A 25,086-nucleotide genomic window follows, 5' to 3' on the forward strand; every position below is an offset into this window, starting at 1 on the left:
TCTGTTGTCTATGCTTTGAACTAGACTTGTGTATTCTGCCTGTCCCCAGTGCCTTGGATGGAGAGGTGAGAAGGGAGGGAAAGGCACCTAGGGGCTTTGTTACCCTCTAAAGAACAAATCCTGGAGGTTACTGCAGGCTGTTTGAGACTGTGCAGCCTGCTAAGATTTGCACCTGTCCCTAAAGCTGTAAGTATCCATCTACTACTAGTTTTAAAATGCTTAACGGTAAGTTATGGGGCTTATTCTTCTCTCCTGTCTGATGTTTGATTGCCACCATTAAAATTAAACCAATAAGCCCATGAATCATGTCCATTTTCTTGCTTTCAATGCATGAAGGCAAAAGTTTAGAGTTTAACCCCTTGGTTGGGCCGTCAGCGATATTAGTCCGTGCTACTTTAGCTGATGATTTTACCAGTGTCTTCCTGGAATAGAAGGGTTTTTTTAGACTGCAATTAATAACAAAATCATTTGGTATCCCAAACTGATGAGGATAAGTCCCCCAAGTGGGTAGGCAGATGTTTCACCAGTATCTCCTTTGTTGTAATAGTCTCTTTCTCTTCCTTCTTTCTTTCCTTCTATTTTGCTGTTGTTTGAAGCAACTTTTAAACACTGCCCTGTGAAGCTCAGTTCTGGAATGCCATGTGATGTTTCTTGAAATTTTCAGATCATTTCAGGTCTGTTGAGATTGCACCTAGTGGGACTTGTGTGGAGTTTTGGGCTCATCCAGCCTTTGCAGAGCAAAGCCAGTATTAAAACAAACCTGCCAGGCTTTATCCAGTTGTGCTGCTTTGTTGTTAGCTTCAGTTGGGCAACTCTGAAAGATGATGCTTGTAAAGGGAATAGATAGCACTCAAACAGCAAAAGAAAACCTGGTGTTGAAACCACAAATATGGTGTGATGATAATAAATGTCACTTGGTAATTCTTTGTAGGGGCTTGAAACCAATCTTCCTTCCATTTATTCTATTTATTTACCCTCTTTCACTGTGCCTCATCATTACAGCATCAAACACAGAACAAAGTTAATCAGCAAGAGATTTGCCTTTTTTATGAATAAAAATGAAATGATGAATCTTAGTAAATTTCTTCCTCTCCTAATTGTGATAATTGGAATCTAAAAAACATTAAAGCATAGCTCTGACATTGAAAGCTGTAGTTGAATTCTGCTTCTAGTCTCAACGTGATTCTTTTTTCCCCAACTCTGTGTTCCTTATAGTAGATCAGTCCAGATTTCCATGTTCAAGCACTCTCAGCTTTGCAAAGTTTAGGTTTGAATTTTGGGAGAGAACTTTTTAAATGTTCCTGGCTCCGGTTGATAACTGGATAATCCAAAACTTAAGCGAAAGACGTTGCATACCACTGCTTTTAATGGATCCAGACTAGGCAGGTGTGCAAGGTAATTTCTCTGTTTTTAATCTACAAGAAAAGCAAGTTGCCCTTGATAGTGATGATCGTCGTCAGTGTTTCAGCATCATTAGAATTATCTTATTTGTTGTCTTAATGGGAGCTCCTTGTGCTACAGCATGTTTTGGTTTTGCTGCTGGCCAGAAGAATTTAAATTTACTAACTCGGGGCCTCAAGGCATCAGATTTGTACTTGCTGTGTTGTGAACGAGCTGGACTTGGTGCTGCTGCAGTGAGGTAGATTTGGCCTCATTGGGAGTGACTGTTGATGCACCCCCTAAGTAAGCAATCAATAGTATTGATCTCGCCCGGTGAATTGTGCGCTGCTCGCGAGGCAGTGGCACATGCTGCAGACTAATAGGAGAATGAGCCGGCTCACCAAGCTGCTGCTGGCTTGAATTATGAGAATTAGAAGTGACTGATGTTGAGAATGCTAAAGAATTAGCTACTACGCAGCTTAGTGCAGTCTAATCAGTGACTAAAGATGATGCTCGTACTTGCCTCTGCAGGAGCCGTCTTATTTCTGCCTGCGTGCTTGCATGTGGACATGTAGACTCTGAGATGACTGGTGTCTTTTGAACTGTTGCACCTCAAGTGTGGCAGCGTGAGCTGAATTGGTCTAAGACAGCTGCAGTCTTGCACAAATAAAACAGGTAATAGAAGTTGACAAACTTTCTCTTGTAAACTCAATTTTCTAATAGCTTTTAGTTGCTTTAATTACTTTCCGTGAGTACAAGGAGAGCTTTAGTATAAATATTAATGTTATGAATGAAACATGAGATCCTTTTATCTCGGTAGTGTCTTCAAATTCACTTGGAGTTTCTTTCTTGATAAAATGATTGATGGAATGGGTTGGTCAGAACCGGTCTGACAACAAAAATTGTAGTTAAGAAGAAATAGCACAATTTTTAAAAGCATTTCGCTCTTGCTATGTTGATAGCAGGAGTTGAGCCCATTTTAAATGTCTTTAAAATCCTTTCTAGTAACAGTTAACACACAATCCTACCTGCAGACATTAGGAAAACTTCAGATATTGGCAAATTTTTCCTTTTCCATTTCCTCGTCCTGCTTCAGAATCCATTTTCCTTTCCATAAAGGAAAATTTGCTATTTTCTTTGCTATTTATTGCAAAGCTTTTGGTGGGTAATTGAAACAGTTTCCTGATAAGAAATGTCTAGCCACCTCTAATTCCTATGCAAGAGCAAGGAAGTAAATGTTTAAACACCTTTTGGATAACTTGCTAGAAGAGCAACTGACAATCGTCACACAGTTTATATCTGACAGTACCCAACTGCTTTCACAGCTCAGACACTATGGGATGCTGACCAGGGCTGCAAACATCGACCAGACTGATGTGAGCATTTTCCCCAAAAGCCTGGTGATGTGCTGGCATTAACCTTAGCAAAAAGTGACTTGTCCTATAACCGCCTCTTATATTCTGTCCACTGGAGCAGGAATAGTCTGGGATTGAAGTACATCAGTAACATCAGTAGTTGGAACAGACGACAAATATATAGGTTTTTTTTCCTGAAGTGGCTAAGGATTAAAGCTGCAATTTCTAAAGTTCTCTGCTGAGAAATCATAGGAGACTGTTTCTAGAGAATGTATGTAGCTCTACAGAAGAGTATCTCAGTAGTCAACGTTAAAAGCCCTGGCCATGGGTTACATCCTTGAAATATGTCACCATAATGCTGGAGATGAATTATCTGCTGAATCCTGTTGTAGTGGAGCGTGGTCTTAATCAGTGGATGGAGATCCTGTGGAGCGGCATTCCTTGGGATTTAGTGGAGACATTCTATATGGACAGCCACCTCCAACATCACTCCCCTACTGATGAGGTCTTTTTGACAATTATTTATTTTCTATGGAGAATATTTTTTTCTTTTCCTAGGCAGAAATTTTATTCCAACAACACCTAGCTCCCAAAATCTAAATCTTACATGATCTACTCATTCACATTTGACCAGGAATTATAAAAGCTGTATGCACACATTTTTCCACTGGAAATACGAAGTGTGACAATAGGATAATTATCTTTTCAAACACTTCTGCATATGCATTAAGTCATCTGTAAGTTACTTACGTAAACTTATACTGATGTGCCCATTTGCGTCTGTATGTGAATGTCCCTGAATGCTTGGTTTTTTCAAAGATTTCTCTCCTATGCTAATGCAAAGCTTTGAAAAATCAATTCATTTGAGTTAAAGCAGTAGTGCTAGAAAGAATTATCATCACTGGCTTTAATGTACTCGGGAACCAAATGTAGTATCCTTAATCAGTCATAGCAGAAAGCCTTAAATAGGGTGAGAGAGATTTTATTTCACATGAACTGTTTTTTAAGTGGAAATCAAACTAAGCAACAGCTAGTCAATAGAGTATGTAAACTTTATAGGGTAGGTCATGGGTCTTCTTACTTGTCAAACGATTTCATATACCACACGTAGTCTTATTTGATAGTTTAAGTGAGTATGGCATCATGTCTGATACTTTTTACAAAACATGATGAATCTGCTTTAACTTAGGTTTTATGGTCACATTCTGTAGCCTTTACATAGACATTATTTTATGTATGTTTATATGTTTAAAGCCCCAACAAAAAATTTTAAAATTCACTTACTCAGGCTCCTAATAAATACAGCATTATTACAAATACAACAGTGCTTTGAATTTTTATGATAGGTTATATATTGCTACAGCTACATGTAGACATTAAAAAAAAAACCAACAAAAAACAGCCTCTATTTGATATTAAAATGCAGAGTAATTCAAGATTGTTTCCTAAAAACGTAAAGCAGAAAACAGTTTATACAGATGACAGTTAAAGAGGTACCTGCAACTGTAGGAACAGCCTTTTTGCCTTTTATGGAGGGCTGTACTGGCAGGATAATGACTAACAGAATCCCTCCTGATATCGGACTGATGAAAATCAGAAATGTAAAAATGAGACTTGGTGCTGCGCTCCTTTGAAAAGGTGTCTGCACCTCTCCCTTGATTCTGCATTTTCCTTACAGCTTTCATACAAAAATAGCTTCCTCCTCCTTTCCTGCCAGGAAGTTATCAGCTATCCTTGTGTAAATCTCTGCTGACACGTGTTAATTCAACCTTGCTGAGAACTGTCTGCTTTTAAATTGCAGTGGCAGCAAATCCATAAACTGTAGAATTTACTGAGGGTCACATCAGTATTAAGATGCATCAGCACAGCAATTGCAAACCCTGATCATGCAAATGGCCGTGCTCCCAGGCAACCAGCTGAAGCTCTGGAGAAGTTACGAGGTGGTTCTAAGGACAGAGCACTAGCCCTCCTAGACTGTGAGCATATTTATTCAGTGGAAATAAAGATCTGGTGGGAGCTGAGGTAATTGGAGTTTAATTCAGCTGTCAGGTCATATATGAACTACATTAAAAGGCTTAGGGGCAATTTTGGAAGTGTGCAATATGCTATTTAGTACCTTGTGCAAGCATTGGTGTCTTTGGTCCTGTGCGTAGTGGATCTGGTCATGTGTCAGATCACAAATAAGTCCACGTTAGGAGTAGAAGTAGCCACTAGAGGCATGTAGATGTGCATATAAATGAGTGTAGATGATCACACAGATGAAGAAATCGCACAGGTTGACCTCTTGGCTGCCCATTGGTGCAAATAAAACAAAGTGTAATAGGTAACTAATGAGGCGCTTAACCTAAACCCAACAAAGCTCTAGGTTATTTGCTACATCTCCTGGGCTGAGCAAGGTTAGACATGGAGAATTACAAGAAGCTCATGCCCCTCAGACTGAACAAAAGACAATAGATACCTTGAGTCAGGCCGCGAACGAACGGGTAGTGAAAAACCAAAGGGAACAAGGAGACAGCACTGCTCAGCCTGGCACAGGCTCTAGCTGCCAGGCTTGCTGGGCGGGGTTTTGAGGTGATTTTTGTCTGTGGCTGCTGTACAGAGCCAGCCTGGGAAAGTATTAGGAAAATCCTGTATCCTGGAAGATGTACGGTAGGTGGACGTGGGCATATGTCTGTTTGCAGGTAGAGTTATGCAATGTGCTTTTAAAGAAAAAAACATATTTTTATTTCTATTGCATGTTGGCTCTAAAGATAATCTTTCTTGCATAGTATGTACTTATGTAACAGTGGTCCTTTATCAAGCAGAAATAGAATAGGATTCTCTTCTGCCTTCATCCCTTGGCCTCACATGGGCTTTTTCATATCCCTTAGGAGTCTGTCACAGATTTTCACCAATGATGCTGAAATAGAGGCTAAATGTTTATAGCAAATAACACTTGAATTTGTCTTTCATCCTTTCTGGGGAAAAAAAAAAGTCTTCACTTAATGCCCTTATTTGCTATCCTCTGAGGAAGAGAGTATTTTTTTTCTTGGTGGTAACGGTCCAGCCAGGGGAATGTCATTTAGCACCAAGGGATGTCAACATCACAGAGCATTTGCTAATTTCATCAAGATTAATATAATCCTTGGCGTTCGGTCCTAAATCATTGGTGGCAGCTCATGGCAAAATGGGAAATATCACAGGGACTGATGACACTTGCTACAGCTTTCCCTTCAGCAATAACACTTCTGACGTATTTATCTTAATTAACAGCAGCAGGAGAAAAAGAAAGACATAGAGACTGAGAGAAATTCAATTGAGTTTGAGCAAGATCATAATTAAGAGTGTTCACTGTACAATTCCAAATGTAGATTTCTGACAGAGAAAAAGAAACACAATTCTCTTAAATGAAAGGCAAAAAATGTGATTAAGTTTAATGGAATATTTCTCAACATTTTTCCTATTTTTAAGCATCAGCTCTCCGTTCCATCTCTATGTAACTCATTCAGAAAGGCTCACGTTCCTTTCTAGCAAAATCTTCCTAGCCATGGGAAAAAACAACAATGAAAACGTAGTGTCATTGCTGAGAGATAAAAGCTGAATCATTCCAGTTGTTTAAGCTTCAAATGCCTTTAAAAATAAAAATTAAATGGGTGGAATGAAATATAAGTATCCTTTTTCTATATTATTTGATTATTGTCCCATTGTTTTTTGGGTTGTTGAATTGTCTTTGCCTCTACAGCAGTAAATACTGGAACAGCGTGCTGAGTAACTTGGCACCACCTGTCTGTGCATCCCTACTGTTACTGATAAATACTTGTGAAAGTGAAATATGAAACAGACTCAAATATTAATTTTTTTATTAGTAATATGCCTGCTTTATAATCTACCAGATTATCACTAATAGTTCATAAGCATTTATAATTTTAAATTATTGAAATTAAAACCAGGCCTCTTGCTGCTTCCAAGTCTTCTTATTTTGCTCTTCAAAATTCTTATCTGAATTTTGCTCATCAACAAATTATTGCTTTGAATGAGTGAGATTCACTCCCACCCCACCGCCGCCCCCCCCCCCCCCCCCCCCGTTCTGGAACAGCGCAGAAAGTGTTGGAAAGAAAGCGACCAGAGATGAGAGGCTCGTAAAGGGCTAGACAGTTATGGAGGAGGAGGCTCTGCACCAAATTACTGGGAAAAGTGTGTTTTAGCCAAAGGGCTCCACAATAATAATGGACTTATAAAAACTCATTTCATGTCCAAGTTTTTGAATTGCTTGGTCTGACTAGTGCCTATGCAAAATAGGCACTTATGGGGACTGATTAACAGAACTGTACACACAAAAAGCATGTTTACGTGTGTTGCAGAGGTAACTTGCATCTATCCTGTGGTAATTATTTGTCTAAAGTAAGAAAAAAATCTGCGCTCTGTAGGAAAACTGAAAGTTAGTTGAAGGCCACCTTAGCGCGTAGCATTGCTGCTCATACCAATATATCTGTTCCCTGCCTAACTGGATTGCTTCTGGGAGGTGAACAATATTAAAGTCATCTTTTTTCCCTGCTGTCAACTGTATCAGGTGCATTTTCCCCTTATTGACAAGTATCTAATAAGCTCAGATCTGCTCACTTTCATCTTTTGGAGATACTGTAGTTACATTGAAGGCCATTTGGTCTTGCAGATAGATATCCCCTTCTGTTACATACTTGGGAAGTGTAATACCCTGACCGGCTTTACCTTGGAAGGCAGATATTTGTTATTACAATTCACCTGATAGAAGAGCAGCTGCTTGCTGCAAAACCTATCTCAAATTCATGCATGTAGCAACAATCTTTGTGAAAAGCAAACTTTCCCTGGGAAAAAAGAGTGCATTTGGGAATTGAATGTTAAACAATGGAAGTTAACCATTACTGATAAGTGAACTGTGAATATTAAAAAAACCCAAAGTAAAGCACACCAAAAAAAAAAAAAAGGGGTGGGGAGGGAAGAAACCAAACCCAAAGCTTGCAGAAATATTTGGTTGCAGCGCTCTGCTAACAGCTGGTTTTCGGTTTGTGTGAACAATGGAGAAACTTCAGGCTCAACCTATTCTGAATTCTGTGTGAACTGAGCAGCCTATTTTAGGTATTAGATTCAAGATTTTAGTAGTTTGTAACACCCTAACTGGTGGGTTCTCTTGGTGGGTGTGAGCAGACAAACATTGTGAGCAAGCAGCTCAGTCTCACTTAGCAAAATAAGTTTGAATTTAGCTACCTTCCTAAAGATGTATTTGTGGATAATCCAGAAAGGCTGTATCATGACTCATTCTTAATCCCTCTTGAGGAAATACAGCAGTGGAAAGCCCACCGCGGCTGCGACTAAAGCCACAGTGCTCCTGCAATTGCAGAGGCAGATGACCTTTTGTGGAGCACTCTCACCTTTTGCTAGTGAGGGCGTGAATAGGTGGTTGGACGCCACTAGTAATAATTCAATATCTGGGTTTCAACCATTTCTGGAGCTCCATTCCCTTCCAACCTGAGTCGTTGAGTGAACTAATCCCCTTAAATTACACAGCCCCAATCCAGCAAAATATGTGGTCTAATTAGAGGATGATACTGAGCAGACTGGTGTCTTTGTGAAGGCTGAACCATCTTCAGTGTCTTGAGTAAACGCAATGGGTCATGGCACATGGAGCAGCGGTGTACAGCCCTGCTGCTTTGCTCAAATGCAGTTTCTGCAATCATTTGCAAATCCTGGGGCTGTCCCTCTGCAGAGTGTGTCTCCACGCTGCAGGTGCAATGACTCTGCTGCATCCCTGGCACCATTGGACCCGCTCTGCAGGTTGGGAGAGAGGTCGGTACCTGTACAGCAATGCGAAGAGGGGGTGCCTTTGACCTGCTTCTTTGGAATTCATTAGAATCAGATATTTAGAAAATCATCTAGCTGTGCTTTGGTCTATACCTGTTGTTAGAAATAACTGGGCAAATGTGGAAAGAAAGGGTAGATGTTTGTGTGTGTTCTTCCTGAAACATTTTCGTTTCTACAACTTGGCATTTTTTGGCATTTCTTTTGAGAGTTGTCCTTCCTCTTTCATTACACTTAATGTTCCCCTGCCACATACCCAAGTGACTTTATGTTGACATGTGTCAGTTTGAGATTAACATACAAAAGAATTTCTGCCATCTAGCAATTAGTCTCTTGAAGACATGCAAAACATTCAAGACATATAACGGGACTTAAATTTTTCAGTGGCTTTTTCTCACTCTTCTACTAGAATAAGCTCACATGACCTAATGGCTATGTTTAGAATCTATTTCTTTACTGGAATGTGCTTCCATTAATCACTGCAATCTTCTTTCTGTTTAGTTTCTCAATTTGGGCTCTTTTTTTCCCCCTTGTTGTTGTGTGAGATCTGATTTTAGATAAATGCCTGTTCAGTACTTTATCAGTAAAATTTGCTTTCCTATAAAATGGTAATAAGGTCTTTAGGCCAAGTTCTGCAAATATTTAAAAGATGACTGTATTGTTTTCTGTGTTTTCAGTGAAATGTGCAGTAAAATATTTGTTCTGCTTTTTGAACAATTTGGGGTTCGGTTTCCTGTGTTTGATACAATGAGTGACACAATTTAGATCTCATTGTATCAATATACTTCCCCCCCCCCCCCCCATCCCCCCAGTCCAGAAGTAGATACAGGACTTGATGAATAAAAAATAACCCATGTGTCCCCAAAATAATTAGAAGAGCCTTTAAAATAAGTAAGTTTGCTGATTCAATTAAAATTCTTTGCAAAATACTTGTGATTTTGGAGAGAGACAGAGAAGCAACAAAGCTGTTCTTGCATGTGAAAACCTGGAAATTCAGAAGGCCACAAGCACCAGTTTTATAGTTCAGGGAAGGACTGGATAAGGGTGTGCTCTCCAAAAACGAGAAGCTTTAGAAGTTTCTTTAGCAGAACTGATTTAATGAATTAGATGGTCAGACCTTTGGTGCAGCTGACCTGGTCATCCTAACTCATTACTGATCACGAGGTATTTAACTTAGTTGGGTTGAATCCTTACATACGGAGTGCCAGGCACAGCCTTGCACATTTAACTGACCTGCTTTACCGTTGCTGGAGCCTGCTGTACTCTGTGTTCACAGCGTGCACTTGCCATCAAGGCACATCACAGAATGCAGCATTTGCTACTTGTTCCTGAGAGCTGAACCTTACTCCATATTACCCTCTTAGTCTGGACCTGGCTCACCAACAGTTAACCTTTTCAAACATAAAACGTGACACAAGTGGTGGTGATCTGAACCAGTCTCCTCTGTTATTACATTAACATCTCAATTTACTGTACATTATTGCACCCTATAACAGTTTTGTTATTCCTGAAACTATTGGGTTTTATTTCTTGTCTGTTTCTTCTGGTTTTATTTTACTTTATTTTAATGAGTAGTGTGATACTTGGTTTTAATTTCTTTCTGAAACTTCAGTATTTCTAATTATAAAATTATTAGTGTCTCAAGAAGAACAAAAAGCTGATACCATATTTCAGTATGATTTACTAATGAGATCTAATGAGAAAATTGAGTGCTCTCACAGTCACTAAGACCCTAATTCCAGAAAATACTGAAAGGAGTGTGGAACCACACGACACAGTTGTGGGTCCACTGGTTAGTCCTGACACCACAAAAAACATTTGCATTTCTGTTTCCCTTCAAGACAGACACTTTGGGGATTTCTTGTGCAGAGCACTGCTTGCTCTGAACTGGAATTGCTGTGGAAGGGCAGCTGCTTTATGCCACGATAATACTTTGAATTAGGGACCTGCTGTGAAAGGAGTTAAACTCTGGTGAATGTGAGACGGGGTGTAATGCACCCAATATAGTCCCAAATAAATATTAACAAGTGATGTAAACAGGTACCTGTAATCTGCCGGAGGCTCCACACTATGACTTTCTCTCTCTTTGGGAAAAAGCTGTGCAAAACGGGCTGTGGGTAGCTTTGTGTGTACATAATTGCAGAGACCCTCACTCTTGATTACATCTGGTGGCTCTACCTTGGAAAAGTCAATCCATACTGCTAGATTTTCCTGTAGTTTTCCAGGAAAAAACTACAATCTGGTTCGAAGGAGAGAAGGAGGGGGAGAAATTAGCCTGGGTTCAGCAAATGTGGGTTGCATGCTGGCAGAGGAGGGGTGCGAGGTGAGCCCTTGGGCTCCAGAGGTGCCCCACAAGCACTGCGTTCAGGGCTCAGGGGGAAATTAAAGGTGCTGTGGGTCCTGTGCTGGCCCTTTGCACAGGGGAGAATTTTTCCTCTGGCATGGAAAGGGGCTACAATAGCTGCTATTAACATATTTCTTATTCAGGTTCTGGTCTCTTCATGCCTCACAGGTACTCCATGGGGAGCCTCCTATGCTGTCTGCTCTGAGAAGTGGAAGGTTTTGTGCATATATTCAGTTAATTCTGAAATCTCAGATGTCATCTCCTCAGCCCATTTCCATAATTACTGATGTGGAACCAAATTGTGCAGCCATGATGGAAATGGAAAAAAAGGTAGGAGTTAAGGGGGGGGAAAAAAAAAAAGAAAACCCTTCCCCCCAGCTCTGCCTTCCCAAACTGGGCCTGATCCCTTGCCTATGGGAATCTGTGCAAAAAGCTTAGTTCTATGTCTTTTTAGCCTCATTCCAGAAGTCACGATTTCAACTTACATGAGATAAGAGTCTGTGTTTTCCAGCATATTTTAATTAGCTGTGGTTTTCACAGCATTTTTAACTTATTTATGTGTAGCTCTGAGGATCTACTGACCCCTCCTCCTCAGTCAGCTTATTGGATTTATGTGGGGTTTTTAATTTATAAGAGATGATTCCCTGATTTTTTTGTATTTAAATAGGCATTCTTGGCTCTCTGAAATTGTTGCACTTCCCTCCCAGTTCGTTTATCCTTTCCGTACAGGCTGAGCTCCTGAGATCTCCCGTGATTGCTGGCAAATTTCCCATAAAGCTCCATGACTAATCCCAGTCTTACCAATGTGTTTGTTGCTTTGGCATCTGGTGGCAACTGCCGAGCAGATACATGACTTTCAAAGGGAATTTACTGGACAATATGTGCTTCGGCACCCTCTCCTTTCTTCCATTTCAGGATGCTTTGGGGTTTTGCTCTCATTCAAGAGGTAGTGATTTGCCATAGGCCAGTCCTATTGCTTCGGAAACCAAACAATTTTTTTGGTTAATTGATGGGCTGAGTAGTACATAGCAAGTGCCTTAATTGTGGCCTCTCTTTGAAGTCATTAAAATTACAGAAATTAATTATCAAATGTGCATAAAATTGCCTTAATCAAATTGCATTTCTTCCTTGGAAGATTACTGAGCAGATATCATTCTATTACAGTCATTGTCCTGTAACAGCAAATGTTTGTATTGTGTTATCTCACCTAAACTTTGGAGTCTCTAGTCTTGCTATATTAAGTATCTCACAAACATATTTATAGTTTCCTCTAGCTCTGGCTTCCTTCATATCAAGCACTTCTCTGCAGGGAGTGAAGAAAATACTTTTAAGCCTGTAATGTTCATCTTTCTCTGACATGCCCGGTTGTGATATACTAATTATTTTTAAATAACATTCATTAAACCTGTGCTCATCCCTTCAAGATTTTAAAATCGGCATCAGAGAAAATGAAAGCCTTTGTTTCAAATTCTCTTTCTGATTATCTTCTCTCTAATTGACTTTTGCTCCTTTCCAGTCAAGTTTTAATTTCCTCATGCGGCTCTACGAGGCTGTCCGTTTCTATTTTTCTTTCTTCTGTCTGGCTTTGCATTTCTGGCTGCTGTTGTCTGACTGATTATTTTTTATGGCCGACTGAGTACTGTGCAGAATGAAGACCCTAAGATGTGCCTATGGACAAGTCGCAGCCACGGCACCCCTTGCTTTTCAAGAGGTGCTCAGTGCTTCCACAGACACTGGCTGGTACAGAGGCAGGTCGAGATTTATGTTCAAGGTTTCATATCTCACAGTCACAGACTGACGTACACTGCTGTAGTCCACAGAGAGATAATCCCCTCGTTTTCGAGCATCTGTATGACTGACCAGTTGTAATTTTATGTTAGTTGTAAACAATGAATATAATTCTACGTGTTACTAGTCTCAACTATAACACCTAGGAAAGTTCAGCTCCCCATTGCAGTGGAGCATGTGTGTAACTCTTTAGTCAACTGTGAAGATACTGAGACACAGTTTAGGTATATTGAAGCTTTATCATCTGTTCTGACAAGAATTTGATCATCCAGTGCTGTTTAACTGACTGCCTCCCAGAAGTTTGTCCTGCTTTTTAGGTTATGTTGATAGTCTGATAGAAGTTCAAAACTTACTGCATGTTTTGATGGGAAAAAACAAAGAAAGTCAAAAACTCCAGCCTCCCAGAACCCCAAACAAAAAACCCCAAACCAAACCCATAACATGCAAATAAATACTTCATCAATATATTGTAAAATAAGTTTCACAGATACATCTGCTAAGTTTAACTATTTTAATTACCTTAGTTATCAGCTTGCTTTGTATAACTGTAAAGGAAAAAAAAAAAACACAACCACCTGCAGACCTTTGCAGTGCTGTCTCTCAGATAAATCGTCTTTCTTCTAAAAGAAGCTTGTACTTAACACAGTCTCTTACTCATGGCCATCCCTGCTAATGCTGACCTGCATGGCAACATCCCTCTGAAGTTCGTTAGCTAAGAGCATGAAATCAGACCAAAGCAGTTTGAGCATAAAGCCTCCATAGAACTGGACTGGGTGCTCTGATCCCTTTGCCATCTAGTAATAGTGAACTTTGCACTCCTTAAGGGATAAGAAAGGTCTTTTGCATCTCCTGGTAGAGTATTTTGCTACTGGAGAAAACCACTGTTGATTGAATGGAAAGTTTAAAAAAAAAACAAACCACTGCCACACCTGACAGGGTTATAAAGGAGGAAGATATTTGTAAGGCTGGCAAGAACTTACCATAATATAGTCAAAGCACAAGTAAACTGGGAGAAAAGGCTGTGTCAGAGAATGAATTAAATCTTTATTGTTGGTAAATATTGGCTTCATCAAGTGCAGTGCAGGATGCAGCATCTCCTAGGCAGACTTTTTCTTAATACTTTCCTCAACATGAGAAGGAGCTATTGTATTCTACAATACATCAAGTATATGTTTGCCAGCAGACTTTATTAACTTATTAAATCAGCAAGATGAAATAGCCACTTTGTTCTATTTAATTTAAAACAATAAAACTAAATAATAAAATTGCAGCTTCATAATGTAGGCTCATGTTAGATAAAGTCTTTTATTCAATATTAGAATTTCTTTCAGTGGTATTGTAGTTTTGTTTACATCCGTGTGTTTGAGTATGTGATGCTACATAAGGGTCTGGGTGTTTGACGACATGTGCCTTGTAATTAAATGTGAAAAACCTTTGCTGATGCAACTTACAAGGTTATGAATTTAAATGCAAACAAGTCTAGAAACTGAAATTTATTTACAAAAACAAAACCAAACCATAAAAAAACAACCACCCCCACCCCCCAAACTCTTCTCCTAATTGTTTAGGCTGCGTATCTCATATGTGGAGGTGAGTACGATAACTTTGAGAACATCAAGTTCTTGTTTTCATGGATGTGCACAGTTTAAAGCCCTGCCTGCCCTCTTGTGTACTACAGCCATAGACTTTTCCTGGGCAATTTCTATATTAGGCTCAGGTTGGGGAAATGTGAATTTATTAATATAAGTTCATAAATGTAATGCAGTGCTGAGTAGCCTATTGAGCATGTCACCATAAAATATTGTTGAAAACAGAATTTAAAGAATGGGGTGTCAGTAGGAGTGATAGATTTTTAAATCTTCCACTTCAGAATCTAATCTGTCTTCTAACTAACTGGGGTTTCTCAGTCAGCAGCTTACTGCACAGTTGTCCATGAGAGAATTTCTTGCACCTTCCTTCCAAGTCACCTATGTTAGCTGGATGCAGAAAAAAATTGATTGAAAAAGTGTCATGGGTCTGATCTGAGAGTTGCTTTGATATTATTCTTCCAGACAGATATAGCATTAAGTAAATTTTTCGATCCTGTTCTTGATTTATTTTGCATGCAATGATATTGAAAGTCTAGATATCCCTCCAGTTCTACTTGGAGCTTAGCTGAAACCCAGGGTTGAATGGCATGAGGGCAGCTGCTTTGGGAAGACAGACAAGGGTACGGGAGTCAAAGCTTGAGTTTGCACCAGCCAAAGAGCCTGTGGTGAGAAACAAAAAAAACCTTGACTTAGTCTTTGATTTCTTACACCATATACTAAAAGCCAGTGGTGTCCTTCCTAAGGAAGCATTGTCTCATAGTGACATGGCTGTCCTTCTGGAAGGACAAGACTTACCTAATAATTCTCATTTCCTGAATTCAAGTTAAGCCCAACGGGAGCTCTGGATGCCTCTTGCCATGTCGAGGAAGCAGTCAGCCTTTCAGGTGCAACTGTGAGCTCAGACTCTGGGATTGTAAACAAGTAGGAACTTTAAAATGAAATATTTGACAACTGTGACTGTGTGTTGCTCACAACTCTGCGACAGATTTAGAATAGTAATTTTTTTGAACTGGCAAAAGCTTTTTAGATCACCATTGGTAACAGAGTGTCAGCTTTAACTGAGAATTCAGTGTCTTCTGGCAATTCGTGAAACAACTGTTATTTTAGTTGTTTAGTTTTGCATTTGATATAAATGTCTTGAAAATAGACATGCTTTGTTCTTTCTAGATAATTTTTATTGTAATAAACTTTTCTACTGAACATGGATTGAAGAAAGAGAATAGTTATGGTACAGGTTGCATCTCTGTTTCTTATAATCTGCAGCAGATATAAACACAATTCTTTGATTCCATCATACCGTTTTTTGTGCTTAAAGCCACTCTCTGTTATCACTAATCATAGGGAAAAATTTTTAGCCAGAATCAGTTGATTTTTTTTTTTTTGGGGGGGTACAGTTCCAGCTTTTGCATCTGTGCTCATACTTTACCTAATCCGCCTGTTTTTCTGCCTGTGCATGTAGAAAAGGCTGAAGTGGTCACAAATACTCCCAAGCTCAAATTTCCTTGTAAGAATATGAAAACATAGGTGCATCATAGCTGTATGTGTTGTTTTCAATAAAGATATTTTTGACCATTCTTTAATACTGCTTTGAATGCAGTAGTTTTTCATAAAGGCTGCAGGAGCTGAGACTCCCTGTCTACACTCCTTACGTGCTATAAAACCTGCATATGAGCCTTCTGCAAAGTTTATGGAAATGTGGCTTGGGGTATGACACACTATTGCTCTGAAACAGCTAGCTGTTGACATCCTTGCATTATTTTACACAAAAGCGTGCACAGCCAGGAGTTAGGTCTTCTATCAAAAGCTGTGGAAGGGATTTTCTACCAGTACTTGGCTAATCAAAATATAAAATATAGAATACTGAAAAGGTCACCATGGCAAACAGTTGTATTATATTTCACTGAATATATTAAGCATTTCATTTCTAATGTCTCATTCCAAAGACAAAGATTTTAATGAAACTGGAAAATGGCAGGAAGCTTTTTTATATATATATATATATATATATGGCTGTGTGATGCAAAGCAAATAGGCACTTTCAAAGTCAGGTTGCCATTATGCATTGAGATCTTTCAGGCCGCAGGAAGTTTTATTTGAGCTGGCCACAACTTTGCTAACATAGCCAGAGATTTTATTATTTCATTGCTATTTTATTCAAGTAAAATAATTAACAGCTGCAGCTTACAGTAGTTCCCTCTTTCTTCTTATTTGTATCTTTCAAAATGAAAGATGATCTCAGGAACCACATCCCATACACCAAAATGGGAGCTTTGCTGTTTTTGCTGTTCTTCATAGAGTTTATGGGAATTTCAGTGGGGTGATTAATGGTGTATAATGGAAGAGCTGGATGGAAAACTGGATGCTTTTTACAGCTTCAGAATTCTGATTTTTGTCATGTTTGCACTGGCCATGTTTGGAGTGATGTGCCATGTGCTTTTTGAATTTTATGAGTGCATTAAGAGATAACACAAGCTCAGTGATTGAAATTAAATGCCTTAAAGGGTCTATTTTTTTATTTGTGCTGACATTTCACCTAATGCAAAAGCTAGCTATAAAAATTCCTAATTAGGAGTTTCCCATGGCAAAACCATGTACCATAGCCTGCTCAGCGACAACAGGACAGTGAGCTAGACTGATGGTCACCTTCTGCTACTCTCCTGAGTCCCACAGCCTGTACCTCTGGGGCCCAGACACCTCTCTGTGAAGCGACCATTAGGTGGGTCACATGCCCAGGACAAGTGAATATCTGGTGCAGCAGCACATGTGCGGTAGATCACACTGTGGAGCAGGGATGGAGCTCCTTGCTTTTCTGGTCACAGGGTTGGACTTGTGCTGGGATGAGCTGCTCTTAAGATGGATGTGCACTGCGCCCGTATGGATGGAGGATCTGGATATAGCCCCTGCCTTGCCCTCAGTTGCTTGCTGTGCCCGAAAGGTTAGGTTGGAATTGCTTATAGGTAAGAATTACATGGGTAAAGGCTTTTGGTGTAGAGCACAATACCAGCATATTGCATGTGTAGTTTAGCTTGTCTTTATTCCTATGAATTTACATTAGAAGAAAATCATAAGAAGAGCAAATATGTTTTGGTTTATTGCTATATTTGTAGCTTTAGGTTGCAGATTTGTGAATAGAAAGAAATCTGGTGAGGATAAATGTTAATTCTCTGCTAGTCCATTTAAAAATACACATCTGCAGTATACTGTTTCTTGATACTAAAGATTCAGCTGATGTGGAAGTGGTATGTAACATTTGTCAGTGTTTATCACATGTTTAATTGGATAATTTGTGGGTGAGCAGGGATTTTTCTTAGTAGTGATTTGATATGTTTCTACTGTATGTACCTCTGAAAGCCCACCCTTCTTTAATTGTCTAAGAGTCTTGATTTCATTTTCAGTAGTCCTGATTAAGAGTTCAGTCTATAGTGGCTATAGATTATTAACGAATCGGCCTTTCTCTTTTGATAGAAAGAAAATTGTGCCACCATCTCAAATCTTATAGCAAATATTTCACAATTCCAGTCCCACTGGGACAAATGAAAGAGGTAAATATTTTACTTTTCTTGTAAGTCAGAAAGCAGTCATGCTGCTGTGGAAGAGGAGGTAATGACATGTGCTCTGTGCTGTTTGTCATGTCCCAAGCTCCAGGGATCCAGGTTTTGCTCGCTGGGCAAAAACATTCAGCAAGAGATATGCCTGAAATTGTAAAGAATGAGGGATCATTTCCAAGAAAGCTGAGTGTTCCAGTGAAGTCGGTGTAGGTAGGTGTGCTGGAATGACAAACAGATAACAGCATGTGTTTTTGCTTGAGTATTACAGACCAGGGGTTGCAGGGACCTGGGATTTCTGTCCTGAGTTACCCTCAGGAGGAGGTGCTTTCCGCTGCCTGCAGAGACAGCCGGGGGCACCAGCATGGCCAGGCTGAAGCTGCCTTTTGTGGAAGCCTTCCAAAGTCTCTCAACTAGTTTTGTATACTCAGAATCCTTGGTCCTTTAACAATAAATAAACCCCACAGAAGCCATGTCGCCGTTCATTATGTGCACAGAAAATTCCTCTTACGTTTTTTTTTTCTGGATATGGCTCTTTTGGGGGCTGTAATGGTGTTAAGGGCAGTGTTCTTGGGTTTTATTTTCCTGTTGTTAACCCTGGCATAGTTATTTCTGTACATTGTTACACAGCTGGTTTATTTAACTGACATTTGGAGCAAAGAGAAAGCAGGTGTGCTAATGTAGGTAGGATTACACATTAAATATTGAAGGCAGGCTAGCGTTCTGAAATTTGCCTCTTTGTGAGATTTGATGAGCCAAAATAGTCCAACCAAGCTGAGATGAGGTTTTCTGTACAGAAGGGCTTGTTACCGTGAGGCTAGTTAAGGAATAAGAGCACAATCTAGTGTGGGGTGGATATGGGCTTTTATTAATGGTTCAAAATGTATGTTATTACAGCTTTCCTGTACAATTACCAGTTTTTCTGATACACATGATTTTTGGGAATTTTACTGAGCGGTATGCTGTTGGAATGAAGAGGATGTCTGATTTCAGGTTTTCCATTTTAAATTATGCTTCCTTTTTCCCCCACTGCCCCCTTTCTGGTTGCCCTTGATGTCCACCAAAATACCAGTGTTGAAAATGTGGCCCAAGCCCAAATGTAAGCAAAAACTAGGGACCTGAAGGGGAAAAACCACAATTTAAAACAAACAAACAAAAATACCCAAAACAACCCCCCAGGTTTCTGAAGATGATACTGTGATAACTTTGTGATTTGGGGAATTTTTATATACTTAATGGGGTTGAAAGTAGTAATTTGAGAAATGTCTTATTTTGCTTTGGTTTTAAGGTATCCACTTATTTCAGTGCTTTTTCTTCCAGTGAATAGCCTTTTGATGAATTATTACTCATTTTCTATTTAAGCTGAGGTTTGCTGTGTTGTTCTGCTTTACTGTCCCCTGTGTCTGACCAGTTCCCTTGACATTTCTGTAATGAACCGGTTTTCTTCAAATACTTATCCAGGGAATAAGCATACTAAGTTGATACAGTGAGAAATGAGTGTTTGTTTTTCCTGCTCAGCTGTTAAGATTTGTCTGTTTACACATGCAGGTATCATGCAGTGTGTGACTGTACTTTGTGTGTTTCTCTCATACATCTATATATATATGTAGGCTGACATCATTATGAGGTGTATCCCTCCATTTTACTTCCTTTTCTCCTCTATTCTAGATAGGTGCAGTATGATATGAATCTTTTTTAAAATTAGTGACAATTTAAGATCCAAACTTGTATTTTCTCATTATCTGTTTTATCCAGGTTACTTATTTTACTATGTTTATTACTGGGTACTAGAATTTAGCAATTCACATCACTAAAGAGATAGAACTAAGGAGAAGGGAGAAGAGAGAAATTTATATTGAAAATATTAACCTATAATTTTATAAATGAATGCTCACAGGATTTTGGACTAAACATAGTTAGAGGAAATGAGAAAAATTTAGCACCATAGGGCATCTTTGGTGCCTTTGGTAGGACAATTTTGTCAAGCTTCTTGGAAGTTTTAGGTAACGTTTGAAAAAATCCCCTTTGAAATTAATACAAACAACCCATCACTGCACAAAGTTCTATGAATCACATTAAATAGATGTGCTTCTTAAATAGAATTAAATATTCTTTTTCATTATATCAACAGCAAATTTTGTAACTCCCTTTAATTGTAATCGATGATGTTCAGCTAGTAAATGAAGATCTGCACCGTGGAATATTAGAAGAGATGCACTGTTGCCTTGATCCTGCCTGTTGCTTTGTGTGGGTTGAGTTAAAGTTGTCTCTGTTCAGAGATTTTGCTGTTCACTTTAATATATTAATTTGTAGATTTGAGGCCTAAGATTGTTCATCTTTTCTGCTATACTGCAGGCTGTTGTTTACTTGCTTTGGTGCTAAACAGTAACCATGCAAGTATAATGAATGCATTGACTAATCATTTCAGTGTAAATCATTTATATTCCAAATTAAGTGGCTTGAAAAAGAGCCGAAAACAATTTTTTAATTTTTTTTTCCTCTTGCCAGAACCTGAGCTCTCAGGACCCATCCATCCTACAAATCCACCAGGCACCTACTTCTTCCAGCCCTGTTCCTGACCAGAGAAGTCAAACATCCCTAATAAAAGCAGCAATAGAATCCAGATAAAATATTTACATGCTATGAAAATCTAGTCCCCTTATAATGTCTCTGAAGGAGAAGACCTTAGGGTGACACGCGAGAAGGATAGGAAGTTTTTTCTTTCCTTCCATTTGGAAGACGCACACACATAAAGGCTGTCAACGCAGGGTGTCGGCAACTTCCAAAAGGTCTGAAAGCTCAATAAAAATATTCCACTGCAGATTGGGTGAGTGTTGGGTGTTCAGGATTACAGTCCAGAGCCAATTGGAGAGACAGTCTCTCCAAGTGATCTCTGAAGCCTTTTCAGATTCTCCTGGAACATGCTGCTACTACAACTGAGAGTAATGAGCACTTACACAGCGCTTTTTATCAGTAGAGCTGTAAGTGCTTTGCAGAGGAAATCAGGGATGTGTGCTTTAGCTGGGGAAGTTGAGGCACCGAAGAGAAGAATGGCTATTGAAAGAGCTGGGAGTAAGACCCAGATTTCTTGACTCCCTGCCCTGGGCGCTTTTGGAACTTTGCCAGGCAAATAGACTCTAAACTCATACTGGATCCACAAAGCCTTCTCAAGTCTCTTACGTCAGCACTCAGTGTGAGCGATATCAGAATTCAGACGTTGTATCATCTCTAACCTATTTGTCTGGGACTGTTAAGTCTCGGTGCATAATAAAGGCAGATGAGACGATGGCTTCCTTAGAAAACACTGTTTCACTGAACAAAATTATTCTCTACAATAGCAAAAAGCAGGTTTTATTTCTGCCAAAATCTTTGCAACCAAATGGACAAAATTTATCTGTAGCCTGGCAGCTAATATGCGTTATTCTCAGGTTCCCTGCTAAACTATTAAAATTAATCAGGTGGCAAACTTTCATTATGCCAGCTCTAATAAACAAGAAATCCAGGCTCCTAGCACTGGAAACCTCAGTAAATAGAGCAGTACAATAAAGTGTCTGAGGAAACTCTCCAAAAGCTAGTAAAATCAAATTAAACAGCACATATACCAAACTATTTATATTTGTATTGAATATTTCATACAAAATTATCTCAAGCTATTATATGCTATATAATGAAGTGCAAGTGCCACCAGCTTGGGGGTGAGACTTTGCTGTGTACCCCTTTGGCAGTTCCATTAGTGTTGATGGTGCTGCAGGAATCGGCACCAATAGGTAAATTATAAGGAAGTTTGGCTCAGAGAACTTGCTTTTCCTGTTAGATGAAGAAGGCTAGCTGAGGCCGTTTTGCCTAGGAATAGACTGTGACTTGACACGAGGTCTGGGGAGAGTCAGGAGAATGCAGGAAAAATTAACCAGGCAGCAAGAAGAAACGTATCCAGGGCATTGTTTAAGAATAATAGAGTCAAGGTATAGTGGTCCAAGCTTCTTGGGTCAGATAGACCTGGAATGAGGATGGAAAAGCTGAAGCTGTGGGAGCTGTCAGGATCAAAGAACATGCAGTATGAGCTACACACAGCATCTTAGATTAGTGAACTAATCAACTACTGCAGCCCTTATTAGTTTAGCGCCAGTGAATGGAAGAGAATGTATCAGGAAGCACGAAGCCACTCAGAGACCTTGAGGTATTGTTATTTTAAACGCCTGAAAATTTATGAAAGCCACTTTGAGAAATATGACTGCATCTCCAAAGCAAGAGAGAGAACAGGCTGCAGTTTCTAAAGGAGCACAGGAAGCTGAGCAGCATTCTCTGTTGGTACTTGGGCATGTAACTTCCCAGGCTTTTCTGACATTTCCACAGAAAAACCTGCTCAGGTTTATGGGATCCCTGGATTTAACCAAAGTGCCCAAGAAAGAAAAGGGCCTGAGAATATGCTCCAAAAAACAGCTGCCTGTGTAAAAGCTGCATAGACAAACTAGGCAGCTGCCTTTGGAGGCGACCTGCGAGAGGCTGGGCAGTTACTGTGCTGCTGGTGCTCAGCCAGGGGATGTCAGCAGCGTTCTGGGCTTTTTTTTTTTTTAATTTCCTGTGTCTGAGCCTGGCAATCGTTTTTTCCAAAGGTGGTAGACTGAGAAGCAATGCATTTTTTTGTGGCATGTCTGTGAGGAAACTCATCTGTGTATGTGCAAGGCAGCAATATCCACATGGCAGGTTCAGGCAGTCCTGGCACCATCGCCAAATCCAAAACAAGAGATCTGCAACACAGTGCTGGCCAGATTTGTTCACTAAATTGGGATTAGGCTCAACAGCTGCAAAGTCTTTGTGGTTGGCACTTGGGGAATACCAGCTTGCTGCAGATGAGGGCTCTCACCTGGCACGTTAATTTCCGCTTTTAAATTGATCCACCCTGAAAACTGCCTGACTCTGGCTGTTGCACAGATCCCAGCGCTACAAGGGGTAGATGCTGCTCTGTTGCTGGTTGCACAGCCTGTTTTGGAAATAATGCAGGAACAGCTTTATTGTTTATTTAATGATGGATGCATTAGTAGGATGCACTTTTTATGTTTCTCTCGACGCATGCATGTTTATTTGATTAAGCCACTCCCTTAACATGAGTGTTGGTGGAAGGTGGTGATTACACTGATCATCTCTTCTGGCACACCTTGTTTTGACTCTGCCCAGGGTAAGTGCTCTTCCCAGAATTCTGTGCAATCTGCTCCTGGGAGCAGCAAATGTCTACCCAGCAATGCAGGACCTTCTCCAAAACAAGCTGTGAATTTAATAAAATCACTCACAAAGAACAAGAAACAGATATTATTTTGTGCATGGGATTGGTAGCCAGGACTTTCAGAAATGTAGTCTAACAAGAAATTTCTCTCTGATTTCAGGAAGTCTTCCTATTCTCCCTCCCCGCCCCCCTCTTTTTTTTTTTTTTTAATTAAATAAAAGTCTAAAGGTACACTCTAGTGTTGGGATTAGCAGCTCAATGTAGTGCTCTGCACCCCAGTGGGCAAATAATCAAGATGATTTCCCTTTCTGCAGCCGCATGCTAACTAAGGCAAATAATGGAGCTCATCAATTAAACAGAGAGGGCCATGCCAGAACCCCTCTACCTACTCCTGTTATTGCTGGATATTTTAAACTCTAAGCATGATGGATGTGTCCATGTTCAGAGGGTTGGTATCAGGGGTTGATGTTCTGTCACATTCCCAAATCCTCCTTGCTTGTTACAGGTGATGAGGGAACCTTCGGGTTTAACGAAAGGCTGCCCGTAGCATTTGCCCATTGCATTCCAAACATGATCATTTCTCAATTCAGTTACTTCACGATGTTTCTTGAATCTATTACATGGAAACAGAAGATGGAAGATAAAAACAGTGGGATAATGATATAGATGAACCCTACAGGGCTTCCTACAGCTTTTTATGGCCTATTCAATAGCTCATGGAGGGGTTTGGGGTGGTGTTGGGGGTGTTTCAGGGTTTTTTTGTTCTTTGGTTTTTGTTTTGGGTTTTTTTCCTTAAATACAGACGACATCTTCTTTGTTAGTTGCAAAGGAGACTGACAGATGGGATGAAGAATGAGCAAGTCATAAAGTGACAAATTAGGTGATTAGGATATTTTAGTTTGGTTTTGGTTTGGACATCGAACAAATTGAGTGGCTCATGGGACCGACTGTTGGTTTGCAAACTGTACACGGTAGAAAAGACTACACTTCATCTTGCAAAATGTACCAAGAGTATCGACAGTGGGGGCTGACCATCAGCTTGTATGAGTGGCTTGGGAGGGACTTAGTCGGGGGGGGACCCTGTAACTGCCTGGTCATTTTGCACCTGAGCCTCTTGTCAGGAAGTTTTGCAAACTTGCCTTGTGGGGCAGACAAAGGAAGAAGTGCCCCATAAAAAATTTATGAGCCCTAGAGAATGTTCTCCTCAGGGGTGATCCAGAGAGTTGCGAGTGGCTTCAGGGAGAGGGAAAGTATTTGAGCTTCCCCTTGAACTGAAATTGTAAGATTTTAGCTGACACTGGAGAGCTTGTGTCCACAAGTATGTCACAAGTCAGTTCCATATAAAGAGGGAGGGGTTTGAGGCTTTTTAACTACATATATATTTTTCAGTTGTTGCAATGAAAAAACAATAGTGGAGAAATGTGATGTGCATGGGATTCACTATTAAGCCGTTCAGACACTGCAATTTCAGACATCAATTTAATCAGGCCAACTAGAGTGAATATGCTGGTCTGAAATTAAATGATATATGGTTTCTAAGGAGATGTAGGCAGATTGAAAGCTGAATGGTTTTCTGGAATCACTTTGTTCAGATGTGACTTGTTTTTTCTGATCCTGGGGGTGCTATAACCATCAAAGAGCCACCTTGACAAGCAGGCTGTCCCTTAGACGAAGCCATATGAACCTGGTCCTCCAGCGTAAGGAAACATTCATTTGGTCGGCTGCCAGTTGGCAAGTCTTGAATTAGTAAGTCTCTGTCTTCTGTGATAGCGTTAGTTCTGCTGCATCAAGTCCTCAGCAGAACTTCAGTCTAGACAATGAAATAGAATTTGCCTGCAGAAAAAGCCCACAATACCAGAGAACTGCATCAATACAGACACACATTCAGCTTTGGGCAACAGTCTTGTCAAATCTCATAATTTAAGGAACTTGAGGTCTGTGTCAGAGGCTGGGAGAGAGAACTGGTGGAGAAGGAAGCAAGTCAGATGGTTCAGCTTTAAATTAGTTGTGCCCCACTAGTATGATGTTGTGTTAAGTGCCAGCTCTTAGG

At 39.9% G+C, this 25,086-nt stretch overlaps 1 long non-coding RNA gene across 2 annotated transcripts in view; it reads left to right on the top strand.

Moving 5' to 3' along the window:
• Positions 1–25,086, top strand: part of LOC135315953 (uncharacterized) — a 51,048-nt gene that overhangs the window by 9,290 nt on the left and 16,672 nt on the right. The window contains exons 2-3 of one of the 2 annotated variants that reach the window (XR_010375445.1): positions 11,062–11,223; positions 20,324–20,788. This is a non-coding gene — a long non-coding RNA (uncharacterized LOC135315953). Of the gene's footprint in view, positions 1–11,061; positions 11,224–20,323; positions 20,789–25,086 lie in introns of those variants that run through there. The other variant, XR_010375444.1, reaches the window with a different exon arrangement.

The sequence above is a fragment of the Phalacrocorax carbo genome, chromosome 16, assembly GCF_963921805.1.
Source record: "Phalacrocorax carbo chromosome 16, bPhaCar2.1, whole genome shotgun sequence".
Taxonomy (NCBI): Eukaryota; Metazoa; Chordata; class Aves; order Suliformes; family Phalacrocoracidae; genus Phalacrocorax; species Phalacrocorax carbo.